The sequence below is a fragment of the Astyanax mexicanus genome, chromosome 9 (assembly GCF_023375975.1).
Source record: "Astyanax mexicanus isolate ESR-SI-001 chromosome 9, AstMex3_surface, whole genome shotgun sequence".
NCBI classification, from domain to species: Eukaryota; Metazoa; Chordata; class Actinopteri; order Characiformes; family Acestrorhamphidae; genus Astyanax; species Astyanax mexicanus.
Window position 1 is genome coordinate 9,161,035 of NC_064416.1, and position 20,087 is coordinate 9,181,121.

The 20,087-nt window shown below is 40.6% G+C and overlaps 1 protein-coding gene across 7 annotated transcripts in view; it reads right to left on the reverse strand.

The window, feature by feature from the left end:
* LOC103046465 (SPHK1 interactor, AKAP domain containing) overlaps positions 1-20,087 on the reverse strand; it is a 152,969-nt gene that overhangs the window by 114,081 nt on the left and 18,801 nt on the right. For 2 of the 7 annotated variants that reach the window (XM_022679452.2, XM_022679450.2), the window contains exon 1: positions 14,309-14,583. The exons of the other annotated variants lie outside the window; for them this stretch is intronic. The gene's annotated coding sequence lies outside the window, so the exon portion shown is untranslated. Of the gene's footprint in view, positions 1-14,308; positions 14,584-20,087 lie in introns of those variants that run through there. 7 annotated transcript variants of the gene reach the window in all.

The window sequence follows — 20,087 nt, forward strand, 5'->3', positions numbered from 1 at the left end:
TCACCTATTAAACAACAAAAGAAGAAAACTATTCTGTCGAAATTGGATTTATCTTCATGTGCAGGCGCCTCACAAAGCTGTAGAAGAACCAATAAACACCAAAATATTGACAAAACCTAACAATATCAGAAATGATTCATTGGTAACATTAACATCTACAGTAAGCAGTGGCGGAACAATAGAAAGTGAAAGTGAAATCAAACAGATTTAGAGGGAGGCTCAGTGCTTTCTAGTAATTCTACAATGCATGTAGGCCACATTATTAAGTTGGCTTGGAAAAGCCAACTTACTGTTCTTCGTAATCTTCTTCTTATTAAGTTGGCTTGGAAAAGCCAACTTACTGTTCTTCGTAATCTTCTTATTATTATTATTATTATTATTATTATTATTATTCCGCGCTCAAATTTCTATACGCATCTCCTCCTAGGGCTTTTGACGTAGAATCACGAAATTTTGCAGTATCGTAGGACCTATACCCGATTAGGTTGCTTGTGCTTTTTTAAGCGATACATCGTACGGTTTTCGTAAAAACTTCGTAAACGTACGCTTTTTTTTCCCATAGGAAATGAATGGGGGACAACTTTGAACGTTTGTGTAGGTAACAATTTTTGACATACAAAGACAAAAATCGGATGGTCTATAGAACTTACCGCGTTCTTTCCGAAAATTTTAACGTTTCGACGATACGTCGTACGGTTTTCGTACAAATGTCGTACGAAGTTTTCCCATAGAAATGAATGGGGGGCCCAGAGTTCCATCTCACACACGAGCAGCTCTGCGCACGGAACCCCTTCTCTCCCCTGCTCCTCCAGTACTGTGAGTGTATGGAGGAGCTGCTGTATGGAGCAGCTATCAGTCAAAAGTTTGGACACCCCGGCACCCCAGCCAGGGCTTAGCAACCACCTAATAACTGCTTAGCAACCACCTTAGCAACCACCTGGAAAACGTTAACAACTGCCTAGCAACCACTTAGCAACACCTTAGCAACCACCTGGAAAACGTTAGCAACTGCCTAGCAACCACTTAGCAACTGCCTAGCAACCACTTGGAAAACGTTAGCAACTGCCTAGCAACCACCTGGAATACGTTAGCAACTGCCTAGCAACCACTTAGCAACCACCTGGAAAACGTTAGCAACTGCCTAGCAACCACTGAGCAACCACCTGGAAAACGTTAGCAACTGCCTAGCAACCACTTAGCAACTGCCTAGCAACCACCTGGAATACGTTAGCAACTGCCTAGCAACCACTTAGCAACCACCTGGAAAACGTTAGCAACTGCCTAGCAACAACTTAGCAACTGCCTAGCAACCACCTGGAAAATGTTAGCAACTGCCTAGCAACCACTTAGCAACCACCTGGAAAACGTTAGCAACTGCCTAGCAACCACTTAGCAACTGCCTAGCAACCACTTGGAAAACGTTAGCAACTGCCTAGCAACCACTTAGCAACTGCCTAGCAACCACCTGGAAAACGTTAGCAACTGCCTAGCAACCACTTAGCAACCACCTGGAAAACGTTAGCAACTGCCTAGCAACCACTTAGCAACTGCCTAGCAACCACTTGGAAAACGTTAGCAACTGCCTAGCAACCACTTAGCAACTGCCTAGCAACCACCTGGAATAGGTTAGCAACTGCCTAGCAACCACTTAGCAACCACCTGGAAAACGTTAGCAACTGCCTAGCAACCACTGAGCAACCACCTGGAAAACGTTAGCAACTGCCTAGCAACCACTTAGCAACTGCCTAACAACCACCTGGAAAACGTTAGCAACTGCCTAGCAACCACTTAGCAACCACCTGGAAAACGTTAGCAACTGCCTAGCAACCACTTAGCAACTGCCTAGCAACCACTTGGAAAATGTTAGCAACTGCCTAGCAACCACTTAGCAACTGCCTAGCAACCACCTGGAAAACGTTAGCAACTGCCAAGCAACCACTTAGCAACCACCTGGAAAACGTTAGCAACTGCCTAGCAACCACTTAGCAGCTGCCTAGCAACCACCTGGAATATGTTAGCAACTACCTAGCAACCACTTAGCAACCACTAGGAAAACGTTAGCAACTGCCTAGCAACCACTTAGCAACCACTTTAGAAATGATAGCAACTGCCTAGCAACCAGTTAGCAACCACTTAGCAACCACCTGGAAAACGTTAGCAACTGCCTAGCAACCACTTAGCAACTGCCTAGCAACCACTTGGAAAACGTTAGCAACTGCCTAGCAACCACTTAGCAACTGCCTAGCAACCACTTAGCAACTGCCTAGCAACCACCTGGAAAACGTTAGCAACTGCCTAGCAACCACTTAGCAACCACCTGGAAAACGTTAGCAACTGCCTAGCAACCACTTAGCAGCTGCCTAGCAACCACCTGGAATATGTTAGCAACTACCTAGCAACCACTTAGCAACCACCTGGAAAATGTTAGCAACTGCCTAGCAACCACTTAGCAACTGCCTAGCAACCACTTGGAAAACGTTAGCAACTGCCTAGCAACCACTTAGCAACTGCCTAGCAACACCTTAGCAACCACCCTGGATACCATAGCAACACCTTAGCAACCACCCTGGATACCATAGCAACACCTTAGCAACCACCTAGCAACTCCTTAGCAACCACCCTGGATACCATAGCAACACCTTAGCAACCACCTAGCAACACCTCAGCAACCACCCCAGATACTATAGCAACACCTTAGCAACCACCTGGAAAGTTTTTAGATTTCAGCATGTAACCAAAAGTTTTAGATTTCAGCACTTAACCAAAATTTTTTAGATTTCAACATTTAACCAAAAGTTTTTAGATTTCAGCATTTAACCAAAAGTTTCGAGATTTCAACATGAAAACAAACGTTTTAAGATTTCAGCGTTTAACCAAAAGTTTTTAGATTTCAGCTGTTAAACAAACGTTTTAAGATTTCAGTGTTTAACCAAAAGTTTTTGGATTTCAGCATCTTACAAAACATTTCTAGATGTAAGCAATTAACCAAAGGTTTTTAGATTTCAGAGTTTAACCAAATGTTTTTAGATTTAAGCGTTTAACCAAACGTTTTTAGATTACAGCGTTTTTGGTATTTAGCTTTTAGCCAAAAGTTAACAGCATAGCAACGACTCTTCACACTCTTCAGACAGAAACAGCTTTTTAAGTTTCTGTCAACCATTTTAACTTTTCAACGTTATTAGCGCTCTTTTCCAAGCCAACTTAAAGTTCGTTCACGAACTTTGCCTTTTCTAGTTATTATTATTATTATTCCGCGCTCAAATTTCTATACGCATCTCCTCCTAGGGCTTTTGACGTAGAATCACGAAATTTTGCAGTATCGTAGGACCTATACCCGATTAGGTTGCTTGTGCTTTTTTAAGCGATACATCGTACGGTTTTCGTAAAAACTTCGTAAACGTACGCTTTTTTTTCCCATAGGAAATGAATGGGGGACAACTTTGAACGTTTGTGTAGGTAACAATTTTTGACATACAAAGACAAAAATCGGACGGTCTATAGAACTTACCGCGTTCTTTCCGAAAATTTTAACGTTTCGACGATACGTCGTACGGTTTTCGTATAAATGTCGTACGAAGTTTTCCCATAGAAATGAATGGGGGGCCCAGAGTTCCATCTCACACACGAGCAGCTCTGCGCACGGAACCCCTTCTCTCCCCTGCTCCTCCAGTACTGTGAGTGTATGGAGGAGCTGCTGTATGGAGCAGCTATCAGTCAAAAGTTTGGACACCCCGGCACCCCAGCCAGGTTTTAGCAACCACCTATTAACTGCTTAGCAACCACCTGGAAAACGTTAGCAACTGCCTAGCAACCACTTAGCATCACCTTAGCAACCACCTGGAAAACGTTAGCAACTACCTAGCAACCACTTAGCAACACCTTAGCAACCACCTGGAAAACGTTAGCAACTGCCTAGCAACCACTTAGCAACTGCCTAGCAACCACTTGGAAAACGTTAGCAACTGCCTAGCAACCACTTAGCAACTGCCTAGCAACCACCTGGAATACGTTAGCAACTGCCTAGCAACCACTTAGCAACCACCTGGAAAACGTTAGCAACTGCCTAGCAACCACTGAGCAACCACCTGGAAAACGTTAGCAACTGCCTAGCAACCACTTAGCAACTGCCTAGCAACCACCTGGAATACGTTAGCAACTGCCTAGCAACCACTTAGCAACCACCTGGAAAACATTAGCAACTGCCTAGCAACAACTTAGCAACTGCCTAGCAACCACCTGGAAAATGTTAGCAACTGCCTAGCAACCACTTAGCAACCACCTGGAAAACGTTAGCAACTGCCTAGCAACCACTTAGCAACTGCCTAGCAACCACTTGGAAAACGTTAGCAACTGCCTAGCAACCACTTAGCAACTGCCTAGCAACCACCTGGAAAACGTTAGCAACTGCCTAGCAACCACTTAGCAACCACCTGGAAAACGTTAGCAACTGCCTAGCAACCACTTAGCAACTGCCTAGCAACCACTTGGAAAACGTTAGCAACTGCCTAGCAACCACCTGGAATAGGTTAGCAACTGCCTAGCAACCACTTAGCAACCACCTGGAAAACGTTAGCAACTGCCTAGCAACCACTGAGCAACCACCTGGAAAACGTTAGCAACTGCCTAGCAACCACTTAGCAACTGCCTAGCAACCACCTGGAAAACGTTAGCAACTGCCTAGCAACCACTTAGCAACCACCTGGAAAACGTTAGCAACTGCCTAGCAACCACTTAGCAACTGCCTAGCAACCACTTGGAAAACGTTAGCAACTGCCTAGCAACCACTTAGCAACTGCCTAGCAACCACCTGGAAAACGTTAGCAACTGCCTAGCAACCACTTAGCAACCACCTGGAAAACGTTAGCAACTGCCTAGCAACCACTTAGCAGCTGCCTAGCAACCACCTGGAATATGTTAGCAACTACCTAGCAACCACTTAGCAACCACTAGGAAAACGTTAGCAACTGCCTAGCAACCACTTTAGAAATGATAGCAACTGCCTAGCAACCAGTTAGCAACCACTTAGCAACCACCTGGAAAACGTTAGCAACTGCCTAGCAACCACTTAGCAACTGCCTAGCAACCACCTGGAAAACGTTAGCAACTGCCTAGCAACCACTTAGCAACCACCTGGAAAACGTTAGCAACTGCCTAGCAACCACTTAGCAGCTGCCTAGCAACCACCTGGAATATGTTAGCAACTACCTAGCAACCACTTAGCAACCACCTGGAATATGTTAGCAACTACCTAGCAACCACTTAGCAACCACCTTAGAAACGATAGCAACTGCCTAGCAACCACTTTAGAAATGATAGCAACAGCCTAGCAACCACTTACCAACACCTTAGCAACCATTAGGAAAACGTTAGCAATTGCCTAGCAACCACTTAGCAACCACTTTAGAAACGATAGCAACTGCCTAGCAACCACCTAGCAACACCTTAGCAACCACCCCAGATACCATAGCAACACCTTAGCAACCACCTAGCAACACCTTAGCAACCACCTAGCAACCACCTAGCAACACCTTAGCAACCACCCCGGTTACCATAGCAACACCTTAGCAACCACCTAGCAATACCTTAGCAACCACCTAGCAACCACTTAGCAACCACCTAGCAACACCTTAGCAACCACCCCAGATACCATAGCAACACCTTAGCAACCACCTAGCAACACCTTAGCAACCACCTAGCAACCACCTAGCAACACCTAAGCAACCACCCCAGATACCATAGCAACACCTTAGCAACCACCTAGCAACACCTTAGCAACCACCTAGCAACCACCTAGCAACATCTTAGCAACCACCCCGGATACCATAGCAACACTTTAGCAACCACCTAGCAACCACCTAGAAACACCTTAGCAACCACCCCAGATACCATAGCAACACCTTATCAACCACCTAGCAACATCTTAGCAACCACCCCGGATACCATAGCAACACCTTAGCAACCACCTAGCAACCACCTAGAAACACCTTAGCAACCACCCCAGATAACATAGAAACACCTTAGCAACCACCTAGCAACATCTTAGCAACCACCCCGGATACCATAGCAACACCTTAGCAACCACTTAGAAACACCTTAGCAACAACCCCAGATACCATAGCAACACCTTAGCAACCACCTAGCGACACCCTAGCAACCACCTAGCGACACCTTAGCAACCACCCCGGATACCATAGCAACAGCCTAGCAACCACGTAGCAACATCTTAGCAACCACCCCAGATACCATAGCAACAACCTAGCAACACCCTAGCAACCACCTAGCAACACCTTAGCAACTACCTGGTATATGTTAGCAATTGCCTAGCAACCAGTTAGCAATAGCTTTGCAACCACCTGGAAAACATTAGCAACTGCCTAGCAACAGCTTAGCAACCTTTTCAGAAATGATAGCAACTGCCTAGCAACACATTAGCAATCAAAAGTTTAACCAAAAGTTTTACGATTTCAGCATTTAAACAAGCGTTTTAAGATTTCAGCGTTTAATCAAACGTTTTTAGATTTCAGCGTTTAACCAAACGTTTTTAGATTTCAGCGTTTAATCAAACGTTTTTAGATTTCAGCGTTTAACCAAATGTTTTTAGATTTCAGCGTTTAACCAAACGTTTTTAGATTTCAGCGTTTAATCAAACGTTTTTAGATTTCAGCGTTTAACCAAATGTTTTTAGATTTCAGCGTTTAACCAAACGTTTTTAGATTTCAGCGTTTTTAGCATTTAGCGTTTAGCCAAAAGTTAACAGCATATCAATGACTCTTCACACTCTTCAGACGGAAAAAGCTTAGCAACCATGTTAACTTTTTAACATTATTAGCGTTCTTTTCCAAGCCAACTTAAAGTTCGTTCACGAACTTTGCCTTTTCTAGTATGAAACTACAGCCCGTTTTGCAATGATTGTGTCTCTAATGTCATGGGGTCACACACAACATGCACACACACACACGTAAGCGCTGTTCAAATTGTCTAAATTAGAATGCTCACTTTCAGAACCCCCTCCCACAGAGCACTCAACACGCCCCATTTACACACACACACACACACACACACACACACACACACACACACACACACACACAAGAAGGAAACATTTTTTTATCTTTTGGAGGAAATGGTTGACAGAAAAGAATCTTTGGGCCATTCTGATTGGCCAATTGTTCCCCCTCTGAGCACGCTCAGTAATTATCTTGTCTGACTCACAATGCCACAGCGACCCCAAACCCCATAATGCCACTCTGTTTCCACAGCGACCAGCAGGGGGTGGGCATCCTGCAGCAGCGTGGGCCGACAAGCATATTTTCATCTTTTTCTTTTTTTAAACTGCTGTTTTTAGCCACTTTCATGTTTTTGTTGGATATTTATGGATATTCAACAGTTTTAATTTGTAACTTTTTTCAAAAATATAATCTTCACGATGATTGAATGAGTCGGGGATGAGTTGGGTAGTGACTGTCTAATACCCTGACCTCAGTAATGCTTTTGTTGTTGAATGCAATCAAATCCTCACAGCCATGCTCTGAAATCTAGAAGAATATCTTCTGTAAACAGTATAGAAAGTTACTTTAACAAAAGTAGGATAAACTCTTCATTTTAAAAAAACAATGAGCAGATATTCCAGTACTTTTGGACATAGTGTTTGTATAAGTAAGATATTTTGGTCGGTGCCTTTTTGGTATCGAATTTTGATACCTGGCCCTCATGATATGCAGCAAAAACTGAATTAAAGCACTGTACTGTGCATAAGAGAATTTGAATAGCTGTTTTTAATAATCTTCCTTTGTTTATGCATTTGTCTACAAGACTTATGTATTGTGCAATGTCTTCAAATACAGTGATAAAACATTATTATATTGCCTAGCTTCAATTGGTATGTATAAACATTTTTCATAGGATTCTAGTTCTGAGATTTTTTTGGTTGTCTTGCTGCACTACTCTTTTGCGGTCTAGCCACAGGTATTTGTTGATGCTGAAGGACCATTGCAAAACCTTCAGGTTACTCATCTTAATGTAATCATTTGTCGATTTTAGGGTTAAAATTCCCCTTGTGCCACTGGCTTCAACACAAGCCCAAAACATGAACCATCTACCTACAGGTTTAACAGTTGGACAAGTGCTCTTTAAAACTCATAAAACTGCTTAAGAAATCTTCCTAAACATGTTTTGTGGTCATTCAATGCCTTGATTTGTTATTTCTGATGATTCTAGGAAAAGCTTTTCCTGGACATTTCTTGGTCCCTTAGACCTCAAGTTAACTCAACTTTGCCCTATATTTCTATTGGGGATCTTAATCAGACAATTCAAAAGAAATCCTTTCTAACACACATACACACACAGACTGATTGTAACAGAGAAGGAAAAGATTGAATTAAAGTAAATCAATAACAGACAGCAGAACGGTTTAGAGGCTCAATGAGAAAGCTCAGAGTGGACACAACCAAAATCCGCCCAACCCGGATAACAGGATTATCCATTCAACACACACACTATCACACTCTTACACACTATCACACTAACACACGCTCCCCCTGTTTCTTTCTCTCTACTGTGTTTGCATGGATGACAGGGCTATTTGAAATTTTTACTCAATTAGAGATAACTAAATTCATGTTCAAAAATAGCTGCAATGTAACATTGTACATTAAAAAAGTACATGATTTACTGCGGTCACCTGATGTGTACCTTAATTACTATATACATAAACAAATTGCTGCTGCATTAGAGACACAATTCTCCACTGGTTCTCCAGTTAACAAATACATTCAGTTCAGTGTGCATTAATATAATATCCTTCAAGCTACTGTAATAATATATTAAAAGGAGGGGGTTGTTTGCACCTCGTACCCAGTGTTTTATGGAGTTTTATCACTTGTGCTGAATAAATGATTCTGTACGCAAAACTAATTTAGGGCTCGTCTGGGGTAAGAGAGCTGTAAGAAGCAGCAGTACAATTAAGGGACACATATAGAATTATGTTGTAAACAGTAGAAAAAAAGTGTTTGTCCTCCACAATCACCTGACCTAAACCTGATGAACTGAGATGGTGATTTGAGGTGATTTGGAATGAGACGGAGCTTCACAGCATGAAGGAAAAGCAACAACTATTGTTCAGCACCTCCAGGAACTCCTTCCTTTAAGACGCTAAAAAATTTCCAGGTGACTCTCCCTCATGAAGTCACTGAGATCAAAATATCAAGAGTGATCAGTCCTCAAAGATAAACAAGATACTTACTAAAATCAAATACATATTCTGGTCTGTTTAACATGTTAACAGAATAATTCCACGTATTTATGTACAGCTTTAATGTCTTCAATATTAAAATTATAGTGTAAAAAGTCATAAAAAGAAAGAAAACACTTTGAGAAGATATGAAAATATGTTTTTCGTATTGTAAATTTTTTGTATGTATTGTGCATTTATTATAGATTTTAATTGAACAATTTTAAACCATTTTTGTTTTCTAGGGGTGTGTTAATTATGTTTTTAAGTTAAAACTGTCTGTCCACAGGATTGTGAACTCAGAAGGGTTAAGGGCATATTTCAAGCCCCCAGAGTCCAGGTATTGAACCAAGCACCCTATCATCAATAACCCAGTGCTGTAACCAATAATTCACTATTGCTCCAGTAACAGTGTCTTGCTCTTAAATAGGAAATACCATTTTGTTTTGTGTGGGTTTAGTGGTGCTTTTTTTCTAATTTGGGAATTACCATCAGCGATTAATTATAGAACATAATCCCACAAAAAACACCATCTAAAACAAACTGAATTCTTTTTAGGCTTATTACAAATTGGTGTGGTATAAACTGCAATTACGTGTTAGCTATATAAGCCTCTTATAACAAAAAAAAAAAAACTTAGCAAGTAAAATAATCTCATTTAGCTTATTTTATTCTCTGGTAAGAATACCTGTCTGACCAAGCATTGTAAGAACTAGATTAAGCAGTTTAAACTTGGGGAGTAAACTTAAAAATTGGATCAGATTAAAGTTGGATCACTGTGTCACCACATATAAAAATGCTCTAGGGTTTATTTGGGACTGGACAAAAGCGATCTCCTTTTATAAGCCTCTATGCGTTTGTTTTGTTTTGCATCTGTTGTGTTATTACTTCATTTACACCTGGCAAAACAAATAGCACCAACCATAAACATAAACCATAATCCAGTGTAACTGGACTAAAAAGCGCAGGTGTAAATCCGTTCAAGTAAAAAAGATTCTATATTTTGTGGGGTTTTCGACTGTTCCAGCAGAGTGCAGGATTAAAAAAAGGATCTATACAGGTTTCAGTACTATATTTCTATATATATTTGACCACTAAGAAATATCTACAAACACACCAATGCCTTTAAAGCTGAAGTCCGTGGTTTTACTGTTCCCCCACACACATGCTATGATTCCTATCCATTATTGTCCTGAACTGTAATCTCATTCTATTATAGCACAGCAATCACTGAGATCCACACCCACATCTGTGGAAACATCTGCACATACAAAACCATGCAGAGCGGACACTGATATTACAGAGCCAGAGAGGCAGCAATGATAATTATACTCAGAATAGATGGAATGAATAGGGATGTAACTGAGCATGAGCACACAATTTTAAAATGAACCAGATAGATCCTAATACAGACACCAGTAGGAGGTGCCTTATTTGTGGGTTTTACTGCATATAGCTCAAAGTCTTTGATCTGCAGTGTTTTAAACTCCACTTTACTCCAGATATGACCTACAGATCCTCCATAAACTTGGCTCGCTAGACTCGTCTGTGTCTGAATACTTCCTTTGATCTTGCCTGCGCTCCTTGATTGTGTTAATCTGTATCTCATGGTCTCAGTATAAATATACTGGTAGAGCTGACTAGCTTAAGGATCTCCAGAATCCTGACCTAAAACACTGCCTCACAGAGATCCACAAAAAAAATGATTTCTTTTCAAAATGTTACTATATTAATAAACAATTTCAGTTAAACTTTCACTGTTAATACCTCCACTCCTGCTGCCCATGTGCTGACCTCAAGTCAGCAGATCTATAATTCAAAACATACTATTAAACATACTACTAAAAATACTATCAAAACATACTATTAAAATATCTTAAAGATCCTAAATACTGTATACTCTTTTACATCCAGTCATCATTCATAAAATGATATCCAACATTCATATTTTGTCATACTGAACAAAAACACAAATAGAAATAATGTATACACCTCACTAAGGAAAAACACAGTGCATCCAACAAAAAAGTAAGCCTCACCCATCTTTTATAGAACAATAATAACACCATGGTAGATTACAGGAAGCAACACGTCTAGTGTAAACATGCACCACCCCAAATTCTCTGGAGAAAATATTACAGCAATAAATGCAAACTCAAATAGTACAGTTTCATTTAAATCACCACTATCACATAAAACCAGATGTTCTCTGTTCATTTTCTATGCTTATCTTGATTGGAAGTGCAATTAATCGTAGCCATGATTGTTTTAGTGTTGAGTTTCTGTTCTGTACATGGGTTCTCTCCAGCACTTGTTTTCTGACACGCATATATACCGTTGTCGCTTTGGTTTTAACATATGGTAATTAATACTAAAAGATAACTATAAGGTCACATATTAGTTAGAACACAGGTTTGGATGCTGACCTAGAAAATATGTCCATATGGGGCCTGTATGGGTTGCTAAACTGGGAACCAGAAAGTTTGGTCCTTGGATTTCATGTTGGCCCCGTATATGGATGACAGTGGTGGAATCAAGAGGGGATCTGTTAAAGCCCATGTTCCACCCATGTGAGCCCCACATGAAAATGTTGGCTAGGGACTTGTGTGCAGAGAAAGGGAGAGTGTAAGAGTGACCTCTTCAGTAGAGTTTACATTAGGTCAGTGCAAAACTATATAGCTAATCCTTTTAGCACAGATAGCATTAGCTGTGACAGAGCATGAACAGAGACAAAGCACAAAAAGAAAAGATTAAACACAGCCCAAATACTTGAGTAAAACCCATATCTAATTACATTAGGGGAGAGATTATTATTATATAAACTCAAACCACACACACTTTTACTTATTTTGGACAATTCTCTATTTCTCTCTTTTAATTCAAACCTCACGTCTTATTTTAAAAAGTTTTAAACCAAAAACAGTCATAACTTACTTATACATCAACCTTCTTTTTACCCAATTTTCTCCCCAATTTAGCTGAGCAAATTAACCCACTTACTCACTGGGACTCCCACATAATTTGCAATGCACCTGACACTAGGAGGATGAGGTGGAGAAGTGCATGCCACCAACAACCACCAAAGCACCAACAAAATTGTCAGAAAGCCCCAGATCGGCAGCTCTCACACATCAGCTAACAGACACCTGTACAAGCCAGCATCACAATGGGAGTGATGAGAGGAGAAAACACCACTTATGCACCCTCTTTGGAAAGGAGCTTTGTTTCGATTGGCTGTATTGTGTTTTGATAAGAAAACAGTCCAGACTTTTTATTTGCTTAAACTATAATGGTGTGTGCATTTGTGTTTTGTTCAAAATCACAAAGAAATTCTACAGACCAGCAAATCTCAAATCTTACTCAACATCAAACATAGCCAACACGAACATGCACTACATAAAACATCAGAGGTCAAATAAATCATTAAACTGTTACACAGATCAAATAAATCATTAAATCCATCTGGGCAAAAACATTGCCAGATCAGAGAAATACATTAATCCCCAAAAACTCTCTCTCTCTTTTCCTTTGAATCCACACTCTTGATGATTTCGCAACACTGTGCAATATTTTGCTTGGATGGGAACAAATAACATATTAATAGTGCTGATATTAAAGATCGGTGTTTGTAAGCTTGACAGTGCTGTAGACTGAATGGGTGGAGTTAAAGTGCTGTATGCTGAATCCCACCCACACAGCACACTGATGGGTCTGCTGAGCACAAAGACCAATCAAGTTGTGTCACACTCCCCATATGACAGAAAGTAGGCATGAGTTTTCCAGGAAATTGTATATGATTTGCAGGCTTTAGAAAGCCTATTTTATTGTGCATGAGCATCCCAAGAGAGATGGGATTTTGTATGGGATTTTGAGATGGGATTTCTGGGTATAGGCATTATTGCGTTTTACAAAGGTTCAAGTGTTCTTTGTTTTCTCCTATATTGGTGGTAGCCTGCCTCAGCTTCCTATAATTAATCTAAATCATACAGAAAAGTGCTTTCACACATCAGACAAACCAAAATTCTGGCCCTTTAGTATGGATTGTGGTTTTGGCCCCTTTAATACCTACTATTATGGTTCAGACCAAACTGAAAATTATGAAACAAGGTAGGTGTGAAAGGTGTCCTTCCACTAAAATCCACATTTTCTTGTTGTTTGCGAAATACAATAGGTCTCTCTGTGTTGTATATGATGCTGCACATAAAACTATTCCGCAACGTTCATTGTCTGCAGTAGTTAGTACAGGAAAATGTACAGAAAAAGGAGTCAATCAGGAAAAGCACCATGTCTACGTCAACCCGTGAATTAGTATTCATGGCCCCGCCTACCTTGGCTCGTGTTCGCCCACAGACAGAGCTGAAGCCACGCAGCGACACGTCTCATCAGATAGAAGCTTACAGCGATAGGAACAGCACAGTCTTTCCTGTGTTATTTGAGCAAATAACACAATAGTGTTAAATGGATTTTTATTTTCTGGACCTGGGCTACCCACCTGTGTGTTAATATAGGTTTAGATAGGATCTCCGATGGATTTGGCATTTTACAGAGCTCCTAAGACTAGGTCAGTGGTTGAACTGCATTTAGCAGGGCATTACACATGTTGTAAAGTAACATGACATTGCAAAGAAACTTATTAGTGTAAAAATGTCTTTAATTTGAAACATTTCTAACTTGTATAAATAATCATTAGAGCCGAAATCATATCGTTCCAAGACCCCCCTACCCTCCACACCTCCACCGGACTAAAGCACGGTTACACCAGATCATTGGAGCCCTTTTTTTTTTTTTTTTTTTTTTTTTTACAAAAAACAGCTCATGTGGCATTTATCCATCCCAGAGACCACAACTAGACATTTTAAAATGCATGAAAATACAATGGAATGACACCTTTAACACTAACTTAACTTAACTAAACCCAACCCTGAGTGTCCACTCACTGCTTATTTTTGTGGATGCAAGAACCTTTTCATGTCTAAAGAACCTCCTGCTAAACAGCAGTGCAGTCACATTACCTAACATAATTAATGTAAATAGACCACACACACACAACAGAGTGAGCAGAAAGAGGAAGACACTTACCCTAGGTGGAATTCCTTCCTTTTTTCATGTCAGAGTCAACTACTGTATTCTATCTATTTCCCTCTCTTCCTCTTTCACTCACTTGTTCAACTGCCTCTCTCTCTCTCTAACTCTCCTCCATTGCCCGTTATTGTCTTTGTGAACTGATGTGTTCTCCTCACTGCAGAGACTAGTGACACGGATAAGTCTGTGTGTGTGTTGTTCAGTGCAATTGTTCAGTGCATTCTAGCCTTAATAATCTTGTCAAGCTATATTGTTTTGGTTGTTACCATGTGTGGTTGTGTGGTTGTGTGTGTGTGTAAGAGAGAGAAAGTGTGTGTGCATGCACACAAGAGTGTGTTCTAATCCCCCTGAGTAAAAGAGCGCAGGCGCTGAGAAGCCAGGGCAGTCCAGGGAATACACACTCAAACAGTGTGCTGACTTGCTTGTTAGCAAAAACATTTTTTGTACAATCACAACACAAATCACAACACGCACACACAATCATATTTACAAACCTTGGTTCTATGGCTAATACACATAATAAAAATTAAACACTTAGTAATATATATATATATATATATATATTTTTTTTTTATTATGAAGTATTTTAATTTTAATTTAAAGTGTCTGCACAGCTGTGTGTACCTTTTTGGGTGTTTCAATGAATCAATGACAAGAACAAAACTGTGGCTAGAAAACCTTTTAGAACATCTCCAAAATATCAGGCAGGTCTTGTGTGGTTTTCCCAGTATTCAGTGGTTAGTACCCACTAAAAGTGTTCAGAGGAAGGACAACAGATAAACCGGCAACAAGGCTCATTGATGCTCATGGAAGCCCCACCTCGCAACTTGCAGGACTTAAACTATATGCTGATAATTGTTTTTTTCCCATTTTTGCAGAGCCCTTATAATGAAGACCAAGAGATATAAAAAAAATCATGAAGGGCTAATTGACTGTACAAGTAGCAGGTAATAGCAGGCAGCAGCAGTGGCATTTCTGGGACACTCCAAAGAAGGAAATCAAGGCAATGTCACAGGGGTCCTTATCCTCAGTCTTTAACTTCTTGCGACCCCTTGTCCTTATAAAAGGACATCACATTTCTGTATTTCAGCCATCTCCATAAACTGGTTTTATAGAAAAAGTGCAAAAAATTTCTTCATCAACAGAACTCACAACTATAAATGAGGTAATGTCATTATGTAACATACATGAGGTATGTTAAGAAAGCTTATTTCACCAAGCTGTCAGGCTGCTGACAAGCCAGTAGGACAGTGTTCTGTCCATCTCACTACAGGCCATATTCTGCACAATTACACGGCACCTACAGAACAATCCCCACACTTCATCCTACGCAATATCACACTGCACCTAATAAATTATCCTAAACGCAATGTATCATTTACATAATCAAAATTCAATTTTATACCGGTACATTAAATGCATTAAATGCATTATTTTGTGTATAGTGCAAGTTTTCACCTTTACTTATTTGAGAGGACAATAAACTGTCTATATTTATTTACATTAATTATTGTTGAGAAACTACAATTAACTTAATCATTATATGTTACTTTACATAAACACTAAAATCACAGCCTTAATTGAGTACATACACACACACACATAAACAAACAGTGACTAAAAAAGTGTCTAACACAGTTAACACTTGATCGATACATTATCTTTCTGAAGTCAACGCACACACAGCCTTTGTCTAAGTAGATTACGGTGGGTTAAGTAGCCTCTGTGGTTGAAGCTATTATAATGAATTGCCCTTGACACAGCAGCCACTGGGCCAGGATGACCCACATAAAGCAACTCTGAGGACACAAAGGTAGCGGCTACATTAAAGCAATAGTTTCACATTCTCCCCTGAAATTCAGCTGGTTAATCAAGTCAAGACTAACATTAGTCCTAATAAAACCAAAAGTAGTTCTTCAATGGCACTGATAAAAACACCTTTGAAGCACAGGACAACAGGACAATGCTCGCCCACATACTGCTGCTATCTCAAGAGCTTGATTTGATACACAGATACTAAAAAAAATGGTGGGATGTTATTGGAGACACTATAACCATTCCACCCACACTGCAAAATCTGCAGCAACAGATTGTAAATATTCAAGCTGCATGTGATGGATTATCACAGGAGACCATTAGGAAACTAAGCAACTCCATGCTAAGACAGCTTGCATATTGCGTTACACACTACTTCTGTATGTGTAGCTCAATAGTCAACATTTTTAATCATTCATTGTTCCTGGTAACCTTCATCTGCTTTCCGGATAGCATCTTAATTTTTTTGGGCAATGAGTGTATTGTTTTTATTTCTGGTAAAGCTGCAAAGTGGCAGTCTAGTGTACATTTGTAACTTTTCCCAAAAAAAAATAATATAAATTACATAAATACATGACTAGAATGTGTAGTAGTAATAGCAGTATTATCTCAAGTCAGTGATAATGTCAAAGGAACACCTTATCTGAGCAGGACTCAGCAGGGCTGTGGTCAGTATAGTCAGTTAGAGGACACGCAGCTGATTCAGATGAAGGTGGCAACCCAGAAATCACTGCAGTTAATCATGCTCAGCAGCACTGAGATCACACATGCGTGCCTCTGGCAGCGCTCCTGTTTCCTGAGCCAGGGATAGGTGAGTATATTGGGATTTTCAGCATGCACGTTCAGAAAATCCCGGATAAATCCCATCCTTAACCTGAGGTCACTCTGGCAGTTCTGCCAACACACACAAACTCGCTCTGCTAGTGAGAACCCACATGGTTTACCTGTAAATATGTTTATTTCCTTGTTTGTATAAGGCTGTGTCATGTGGCCATTCTGACACACTAATACACTATAGGGCATGTGGTATCCAACTGTTCATATGAGCGCACACCTCTTCTGACTGTAATACACTACAGGGTGCCCAGGAGGTACTCCATAATGCAGTATAATGTTTCTATGATCCACATCCTCATTCTATGAAGCCTAGGCAATGCTCTATAAATTTTCAATAATGTTCATAGGAGCCCCATGACCATTTTTACAGACTGTAATAAACTACAGGAAGCACAGGAGAGCACTTTATAATGCCCTATAATGTTTATATGAGCTGCAGGCCCTTAAGTAATGCTAAGCTAAGTAAACAAAACTGTTAGGAGGTTAGGAGCAGGCTACAGGCCAATAACACTCTCCTTTGAATGTGGAAACAGCAAGCCCGGTTAGCGGGAGCCCTCTACAGTTCGATATACTTGCCTCTGAATGGAGAAAAGTCAAGCGGGGTTAGCGGGTAATGCTAACGCTGCTCCAGCAGTGCTAGCCGGGGTTAGGAGCAGGCTACTGGCCGATAATACTCTCCTCTGAATGGGGAAATAGCTAGTGCGGTTACAGGGTAATGCAGCCTGACTGGTAACATTTATACATAAGACGCACTGGATAAAAAGGCGCACTGTCAATTTTTGGGAAAATTTAAGTATTTTATTTTAGGTGCACCTTACAGTGCAAAAAATATAGTACATGTTTTTGTTAGAGTGGAGGTGGGGCTGAGTGGATGCTTTTATTACAATGTAGGTGGGCTTGTGTTGAAGATTTGTTTTTTAACAGTGTGTGTGGGGTTTATATTTAAATTTATTTTAAAATGAATAATCACACAATGAATAACGGAACACAACTGACAACAGAAACATGTCTGGTACATCCATATTGAAACCGAACAGCGATTTTTACTTTCTTAGCAGTAATCAAAGCAGATCTTAATCTCACAGCACTCTCTCTCTCCATCTTTCTTTCTCCCAGAGTGACTGACAGCTCATTTAGCTGATTAGCAGGCAGGTGAACGGGCTGATGGGATCTGGGTTGTGTTCAAAAGTGAGATAGGCAGCCTGTCTCAACATGGGCATCAGCACTCGAGTGTGAAATTAATGGCCTGACCTTGCCTGCCTGCACACACATACACACACCACATACACACCCACAACACACACACACACCACATACACACCTTTTAAACAACGTCAAGCTGTCATTCAGCTTTTCGGCGTGGCTTCAGACCAAAGCAAGCGAGAAACTATTACCCTCACACTCCCTACAGCCCACCATTTCCTCAGTGTACAACAACAGCAACACAAACAACAACAAAAAGAATATTCCCTACAAAACCATGGGAGTGCTCTAACATATATAATAAATATTGATTAAAAACAAGAACTCAATAAATCAATTTTAGGATTCATCCCTCAGAGAGAGAGAGAGAGAGAGAGAGAGAGAGAGAGAGAGAGAGAAACAGAGAGAGTGAAAAGAGAGATAGGGAGAGAGAGATGTGGAAATAAAGAGAGAAATGGAGACAGAGAGAAGGATGCTAGAGCATAGTGTATTTTTAGCTGATTATTTGTGTGTTTTAGTGTGCTGAAGAACGTGTTGATTGGTGGGGACGTGTGTGTCCTCGCTGTAGAGTACAGCCCGTCGGTTCTAAATGGTACCCTGGGGAATCAAAAGCGTGCACTCACACACACTCACACACACAAATTAGAATACAACCTTAAATACTAATTAGAGAACGGTAATTCAGATTTGCATATTGCAGAACGAGGAAAAGATACTCCACTGTTACGCCACTGACCAGTAACAACCTACACACTGTTACGCCACTGACCAATAACACAATCCACACTGTTACGCCACTGACCAATAACATGCTCCACACTGTTACGCCACTGACCAATAACACACTCCACACTGTTATGCCACTGACCAATAACAAACTCCATTTACGCCACTGACCAATAACACTGTCCACACTGTTACGTCACTGAAAATCTAATTTTTAGGATAAGTGCAAAAAAAAAGTTACGTTCCAGTGAAAAAGATCTGCTGATTTAATTAAAAACTGTTACACCAGTGAACAATAACACGCTCCACACTGTTACGCCACTGACCAGTAACAACCTACACACTGTTACGCCACTGACCAATAACACAATCCACACTGTTACGCCACTGACCAATAACATGCTCCACACTGTTACGCCACTGACCAATAACACACTCCACACTGTTATGCCACTGACTAATAACAAACTCCATTTACGCCACTGACCAATAACACTGTCCACACTGTTACGTCACTGACCAGTAACACACTACACACTGTTACGTCACTAACCAATAACACACTCCACAGTTGCGCCACTGACCAATAACATGCTCCACACTGTTACGCCACTGACCAATAACAAACTCCACACTGTTATGCCACTGACCAATAACAAACTCCACACTGTTATGCCACTGACCAATAACACACTCCACACTGTTATGCCACTGACCAATAACTCTCTCCACACTGTTACGCCACTAACCAAGAACACACTCCACACTGTTATGTCACTGACCAATAACACACTCCACACTGTTACACCACTGACCAATAACACACTCCACAGTTACGCCACTGACCAATAACACACTCCACACTGTTACACCACTGACCAAAAACACACTCCACAGTTACGCCACTGACCAATAACACTCTCCACACTGTTACGCCAATGACCAATAACACGCTCCACACTGTTACGCCACTGACTTATAACATGCACCACACTGAGAAAATTGAGAAGTGTATTACAATGAGAATTGTAGTACACAGTGGTGTAACAGAAAGAAGTGTGTTATGTATGAGTCAAGATGGTATTCTTCAAGTTTCCATTTGAATTCAGGGATTTTTGGTACCACTGTACTGCACAGTGCAACAGATTCAAACAATAAATTTAGTTTTCTCAGTGCAGGTTAGAGCTGATTGAAA